The following is a 7,500-nucleotide window of genomic DNA, read 5'->3' as shown; positions in this document are numbered from 1 at the left end:
ATATGAGAGAGAGAGAGAGAGATAGAGGATGTTAGATAAGATAAGATAGATAGATAGATAGATAGAGAGAGAGAGGAGGAGAGAGGAAGTAAGATGAGGAGTGAGAGAGAGAAGGGAGGGTGGGGGGAGAGAGAAAGAAAGACGGAGGGGAAAAGAAAAGAGAGGGGAAAAGAGGGGAGTTGAGAAAAGAGAGAGATAGATAGATAGATAGATAGATAGATAGAGAGAGAGAGAAAGAGAGGGAGAAATAGAGACTGGTCCCAAACCCCCGTCTCCTTCTAGCCGAGCGCCAATCACAAACCTCCGCATCGAAATGCCCCTGAGAGCCAAGGCATCATTGTTGCATTTGTATTCCGAGGAGGAAAACATGGCAGGGGGGAGGGGGGGGGGGGGGGGCAGGGCAGGGCGGGGGGCGGGCCAGCGGCGACGGTGGTGGCAAGATCTCAGGGCAGCAGCGGCGATTTTCCCTTACTGTAACGAAGAAATGCGATAAAGATACACTGAAATGGAGTCCGTGATATGACATAGAATCCTCCCCTTAAAAAAATAGAAGAAAAAAAAGACTTTAAAAAATATATATATATACAATCTCTCTCTCTATTTCTCTCTCTCTCTCTCTCTCTCTCTCTCTCTCTCTCTCTCTCTCTTTCTCTAGCTCTCTCTCTCTCTCTAGCTTTATATATAGATTTGAGTGTTCATAGGTGAATAGACATGTATATTATTTATCTCTATATCGCTCACTCTATCACTCGCTCACTCACTTGCTCACTTGCTCTCTCACTCGCTCTCTCACTCACTCGCTCTTTCACTCGCTGTCTCTCTCATTCACTCGCTCTCTCTCTCACTCACTCACTCGCTCACTCACTCTCTCACTCGCTCTCTCACTCGCTCACTCACTCTCTCACTTGCTCTCTCACTCGCTCTCTCACTCACTCGCTCACTCACTCACTCTCTCACTCATTCACTCTCTCACTCACTCAGTCGCTCTCTCACTCGCTCACTCACTCTCTCACTCGCTCACTCGCTCATTCGTCTCGCTACTCACTCGCTCTTATATATAGCGTCACTATAGACTCTCACTTGCTCTCTCACTTCGCTCTCTCACTCATCTCGCTCAGCTCACTCTCTCTCACATCATTTAAACTAGCCTCTCTCACTCACTCAGGTCGACTCTCTCACTACTCGCTCACTCACTACTCCTCAGCGTTAACGCTCATTCGCTCTCTCACTCGCTCACTCATCTCTCTCTAATTGCTTCGTCATCACTCGCTCTCTCACTCACTCGCTCACTCACTCACTCTCTCACTCATTCACTCTCTCACTCACTCAGTCGCTCTCTCACTCGCTCACTCACTCTCTCACTCGACCCTCATCTACACTCACTCGCCTCATATCGCTCTCTGGACACTGCGCTCACATCACACTCTCTCACTTGCTCTCTCACTCGCTACTCTTATATCAGTATAGACTCACTCGCTCACTCACTCACTCTCTCACTCATTCGCTCTCTCACTCACTCAGTCGCTCTCTCACTCGCTCACTCACTCTCTCACTCGCTCACTCGCTCATTCGCTCTCTCACTCGCTCACTCACTCTCTCACTTGCTCTCTCACTCGCTCTCTCACTCACTCGCTCACTCACTCACTCTCTCACTCATTCGCTCTCTCACTCACTCAGTCGCTCTCTCACTCGCTCACTCACTCTCTCACTCGCTCACTCGCTCATTCGCTCTCTCACTCGCTCACTCACTCTCTCACTTGCTCTCTCACTCGCTCTCTGCACTCTCACTCTCTCCCTCATTTCGCTCTCTTTTCTACTCTCTCACTCGCTCTCTCGGTTTCTCACTCACTCCTACTCTCTCACTCGCTCACTTGCTCTACACAATCGTGTTTTGTATTTCGCCGACCACCCGAAAGCAATCAAAGAACGAAGATTAGTTATAGTAAGAGCTTCCATTTCTGCTCCGTCGGCGTATCCTTGACTTGGCCTCTTTGGTTTCCCGCCCTCATCCCGGTAAGGTCGGTTAGGTTTTTTTTCAGTTCAAAGTGGATGGGGAAGGTAAATTCGACCCAAGACGAGCGAGGGATTGTTGTGGGGTTTGGATAAGCTGTTCTCGTGACTTCGAGAACAGGAAGTAATCTGGACTTTGTTTTTAATCCTCATTGTATGTTTCCCTTTTTTTCATTTCGATTTTATTATTATTATCTTTTTCTCTTTTTTTAGAGGGTGGGGCGGGGGGGGCGGTGGGAGGGGGGGGGGTTTTTGGGGGGCGAGGGGGGGGGGGGTCGGGTTTTGGCGGGGGGGGGGCGGTTTGGGGGGATGGGGGGGGGGTTCATGGGGGGTGGTGGTGGTGTTCCTTTGGTCATTGTAATAGACTTCTGTCTGGTAGGCGTGCGTACCTTACTGTGTTTCTGTATTGCATGTTACCTGTTCTTCCTTTTGATATTTGTTATTGTCGTTGTTATTCTTAATGGTTATTTCATAATTAGTTATTATTAAGTCTGTACAGAGTATTTATTTGTTTTCTTTTATTTTCCGGCTAATCGTTGACATAATCAACGGCATATACTCTATGCAGATACTGTAGTAGTAAACTGGTATTGTGTCTTATGATACCAGGATTATATTACTGGCTAATTTAAGCAATATTAGTTAGTTTTAACTCAGAGCATTCTACGCCTACTTGCGAGGCTCAAAAAATATGTCTAGGCAGATCTGCCTTATATCTTGGTACTGTCGCTTTCTTCAGGTTCAACATAATGCGAAGAGAAAGTCTCTCCGAGAGAGCTGGATGACGCGACCGAGAGAGAGAGAGGAGAGGAGAAGGAGGAGGAGGCGAGAGGAGAGTGGAGATGGATTGGGAGAGAGAGGGACGGAGAGGAGGAGATGAGCCAGCCATGGAGCAGACGCAGTCGACGAACGAGTGACACGAGAGAACCAATAAGACAGAGAGTAAGTGGAGTAAGATGGAGACGAAGAGAGCAGAGGGAGAAGAGGGGGGAAGAGGAGGAGGAGGAGTAAGTTGAGGAGAGAGATGATGATGAGGAGGAGAGAGGAGGATGATTAGGATGAGCGGAGGAGTAAGACAGATGACAGAGAGAGTAGAGGAGACAGAGAGAGAGTAAGGAAGTGAAGATGAATCGATGAATTGAGGGGAGCAGAGACGGAGAGAACGGACAAGCAGCACGAGACAGCAGCACGCGAGCACACGACAACACGACGAGTATGATATAAGTAGATAGTACATGTATGAACAGTAAACAGTACCAGCAGGATGAGATGAGAGTAGATGAGAGATGTAGTATATAAGGTAGAGGATGAGATGAGAGAGAAGGGAGATGAGAGAGGACGACAGAGGAGACAGTGAGAGACGGAGGATGGGAGCAGGAGAGGATGAGAGAGAAGATGACAAGACTAGATGAGAGAGGAGAGGAAGGAGAGAGATGGGGAGAATGAGAGAGTTAGAGAGAGAGGATGGATGGGTATCGAGGAGGGAGGAGGAGATGGAGGGGAGTGAGAGAGAGGGGGAAGAGGGAGAGAGGAGGTGAGACGGAGAGAGAGGAGGGAGAGGAGTGTGATAGTGGAGGAGGGAGGAGGAGAGTGAGAGGATGGGAGGGAGAAGGGGCAGGGGAGGAGAGGCGAAGAAGGGAGAGAGAGAGAGGAGAGTAGGGAGAGAAGGGAGAGGTGGTGGGAGAGAGGAGGGAGAAGTGGAGGAGGAGAGAGTGAGGAGACGAGGGGAGTGAGGTGGAGAGGGGAAGAGGAGAGGAGAGGAGGGGGAGAGAGAGAGAGGGGAGAGAGGTGGAGAGAGAGAGAGGGTGGGAAGGAGAGAGAAGCGACACAGAAGTGAGAGAGAGAGAGAGAGAGAGAGTTGAGAGATGGGAGAGCGGAGGGGGGATTGAAGAGAGAGGAACGGGGGAAGGGCATAGGAGGGAAGGAGAGAGAGAAGGAGGGGGAGAGAAGAAGAGAGACGGAGGAGGAGAGTGGGGCAGGAGGTGTGAGGGCGAGGAGATTGGCGCGAGATGAGAGAGAGGGAGAGGGGAGGGAGATTGGATGATGGATGAGCTTGTGGTGAAGGATAGAGAGATAGAGAGATTTGAGGGAAATGTGAGGAGAGAACCGAGAGGAGGGGGAAGGAGTGAGAATGAGAAGGATGGATAGGAGAGTGGATGTGCGAGGAGGTGAGAGGGAGAGAAGGGGGGGGAGAGAGAGAGGAGTGGGGATGAGGAAGAGATGGGGAGAAGTTGGATGAGAGAGAGGAGGAGGAGGAGAGAGGTAGCGTGAGAGAAAGTGGGAAGGAGGGTGGGAAGACGGAGAGATGGTGAAGCAGGAGGAGGGGGAGGAGAGACGAGTGAGGAGAAGAAAGGAGTGAGAGGAATATGTAACAATAGACAGACAAGAGAGTGAGCTGATGAGTGAGATGAGATGAAGTAGGAGTGATGAGGAGAGAGTATGGACAGAGTGACAGAGTAGAGGACGGGGGGGGAGGAGAGAAAGATGTTAGAATGGTGAATGAAGGTGAGTAGAGAGAAATATATATATAGAGAGAGTATGGATGATTAGGTGGAGGATAATGGAGAAAGAATGGCTAAAGAAAGAGAGAGAGAGGAGTGGAGATAATGAGAAGAGTAAGAAGAGAGATGAATGCAAGTGAGAGAGATAAGAAAGGAGGGTAAAAGAAAGGGATAACAAAAAGAGAACCGATATGGAAAAAGGAGGAAAAAAAAAGAAAGTAATCAGAGACTCCCCCACCTCCCCCGTAAAACCATATAAATGACAAAATAAATAATAAATAAATATAAAAGATGTGGAAAGATACTGTCAGATGAGTATATAGCACGATAAAGACCTGCACTTGGCTACGCAGATAAGTATATATATTAGACAGAGAACTAGTCCTCAACGGATCTGACTCGTCGTTTTCCCCCCCGTTTTTTTCGCCTGTTTGCGGAAATCCGCGCGCCGAGAAGAAGCCGAGATAGGTCACGTGTACAGTCCAGCAGAGTGGCGCAATATAGGTTTGGCCGACATTCCATCTCCTGTCTTCGCTTGCCGTGGACGGACATGCCTACTTATGCCACCGTGCGGCTACCTCGCTCTCTTCTCTCACTCGGTCTTCACTCTCTCACCTCACTTAGCTCACTCGCTCACTCTGTACTCACTCGCGTTGCTTCTCGCTCGCTACTCTCAGTTCGCTCTGCCTTCGTATCTCGCAGAGCACTCTCTCACATCAGCTACGCCCTCGCACTACATGCTCGCCTCTACTCCTCTACACTCACTTAGCACTATATACTCTCTCACTCGCTAAGCGCTCACTACACTACTTATATCTCGCACTCGACTCACTACAACCCTCTCACTCGTGCTCTCTCATCTACATCAAACTAACACATCTACGAACTACGCTCTCTCACTCACTCGCTCATCATTCTCACCCCCTTCACTCGCTCACTCCATTTACTCACTCGCAGTCATCGCTCCACTGTACTCGCCTCACTCACTCGGCTCACTCGCCGTGAGTGAGCTCGCTGATGGACCCCTCCTGTGTTGTTGCATTGTCTTAAACGGCTTTCTCTCGTTACCGGACTTTAGACTGGTTGTTTGTCATTTGTTATCAGAGATCATGATTATTATTTATAGGTATTACATTTTAGGGAATGTTTGGCATTGATTCACTCTGTTGATGATTTATCATCATTATATTATGTTGGCGTTTTTAGTTCTTTTGTTATTATCATTTTTGAAATGTATTATTTATCATTATTATTCTTATTATCAGTTTTAATATTCTTGTACTTATTCTTATCAAAGTTATGATTGTTATTGTTTTTGTTGTTATAGTTATTTTTGTTATTATTATCATTATAATCATTATCATTGCTGTTGTTGTTCTTGGTGGGTGTGTGGCTGTAGTTATTCATTATGTCATTCTCATTAGTTTTTTATCCTTATTTTCAAAGTATTATCTTTTCAATCATCATCCTTATTAATCATCATCATTATCATTGATTATCAACATAGTGTACCATCGATTAATATCGAACATCATCATTACATTATCATAACAATTTCCCTTTGCTACTGATTTCTGTCTCATAATGGCAAATTAGCTCTGGTCTCATGATTTCCTACTACATCATTTAACGGTATTATTCTAAGAGAGGAAGGAAAAAATTATAGCTTCAGGTGAGCGTATAAGGCCATTTCTGTGATAGAGCCCGTTGTGGACATAATATAAGGTACACCGAATCACAGAGGGGGGTATATATATGTCAATTATAGCTTAGCGGGGGGGATACACACATCCACACACATAACACGTTAAGATTACGACGAACGGATAAATATATGTGATAACCCCTATTTTATTTTGGAACCAAACCCTAGCCTATTAGGTAGTTATCGGTTTCTTTTTCTTATTTTTGCTGTACATTTATATTGATGACGTCACGTAAGAAGTTACCAGGGAGGAAATAGCGAAAATAAATATAATGATAACTACTAGTTATTAATAATAACTAATAATGATAATAATAGTAAACTATTAATATAATACAATAATAATAAACTATAATAAATAATAATAACTACTAATTGATAATAATACATAAATAATGGGTATACATAATAATGATAATAATAATAATGCACATAAAAATAACTAATAATGAAAATAATGATAAACTACCACAGACGCAATAATTCTTTCCAAATAAATATATAAAACTACAACGCTGTCACAAATCAAATCATCCCCTCGCTGACATGCAACAGCGTATCGTCATAACTAGCCACCCTATTGTATGTTGCTCTTGTTTATAGGTCACGATAAGTGGACACGGGGTAAATACACATGATGGGACGGGTGGGGGAGAGAAGGGAGGGGGGGGGGAGAAAGAAGGAGGGAATAGGAGGGAGTTGAGAGAAAGGGAGAAGAAGAGGAGGGGATATAGAATAGAGGGGAAGGAGATGGGAGAAGGATGGGAAGAGGGTATGAAGAAGAGAGGAGTGGAGGGGGATAGAAGTTGAGGTGACGCAAACGGGGGGGGGAGGAGAGCAGCGAGGACAGAGGACACAAGAGAAAGAGGGAAAAAAGAGGTGGGCACGGCAGCGATACGACAAGGGAAAGGCGACAGAGGAGCGGAGAAGGCAGGGTGACAACACTATCGAAGGAGGGAGAGACGACAGGAGGAGCAGAGAGTTAGCGAGCGGACAAAAAAAAAAAAAGGCGAGGAGGGGTAAAAGGACGTAAGGAGGGGTGGGATGTAATCCATGTGGAAATGAAGTACATGAGAGAGTGAACAAGGAGTATTCCTGTCGCACGCGTGTATCAACCGAACATAAAACAGTAAAACATATTTATATATATATATATATATTATTATTATATATATATATATAGTATATATATATATTATATATATATATTCATATATTAGAGGAGATGAGAGAGAAGATGAGAGAGAGATGAGAGGAGAGAGATTGACCACACACACACTACAC

The sequence above is a fragment of the Penaeus japonicus genome, unplaced genomic scaffold (genome assembly GCF_977035675.1).
Source record: "Penaeus japonicus unplaced genomic scaffold, GWHDUDI00000001_assembly GWHDUDI00000012, whole genome shotgun sequence".
NCBI lineage: Eukaryota > Metazoa > Arthropoda > Malacostraca > Decapoda > Penaeidae > Penaeus > Penaeus japonicus.
Note: the sequence above shows the minus strand (reverse complement) of the source record.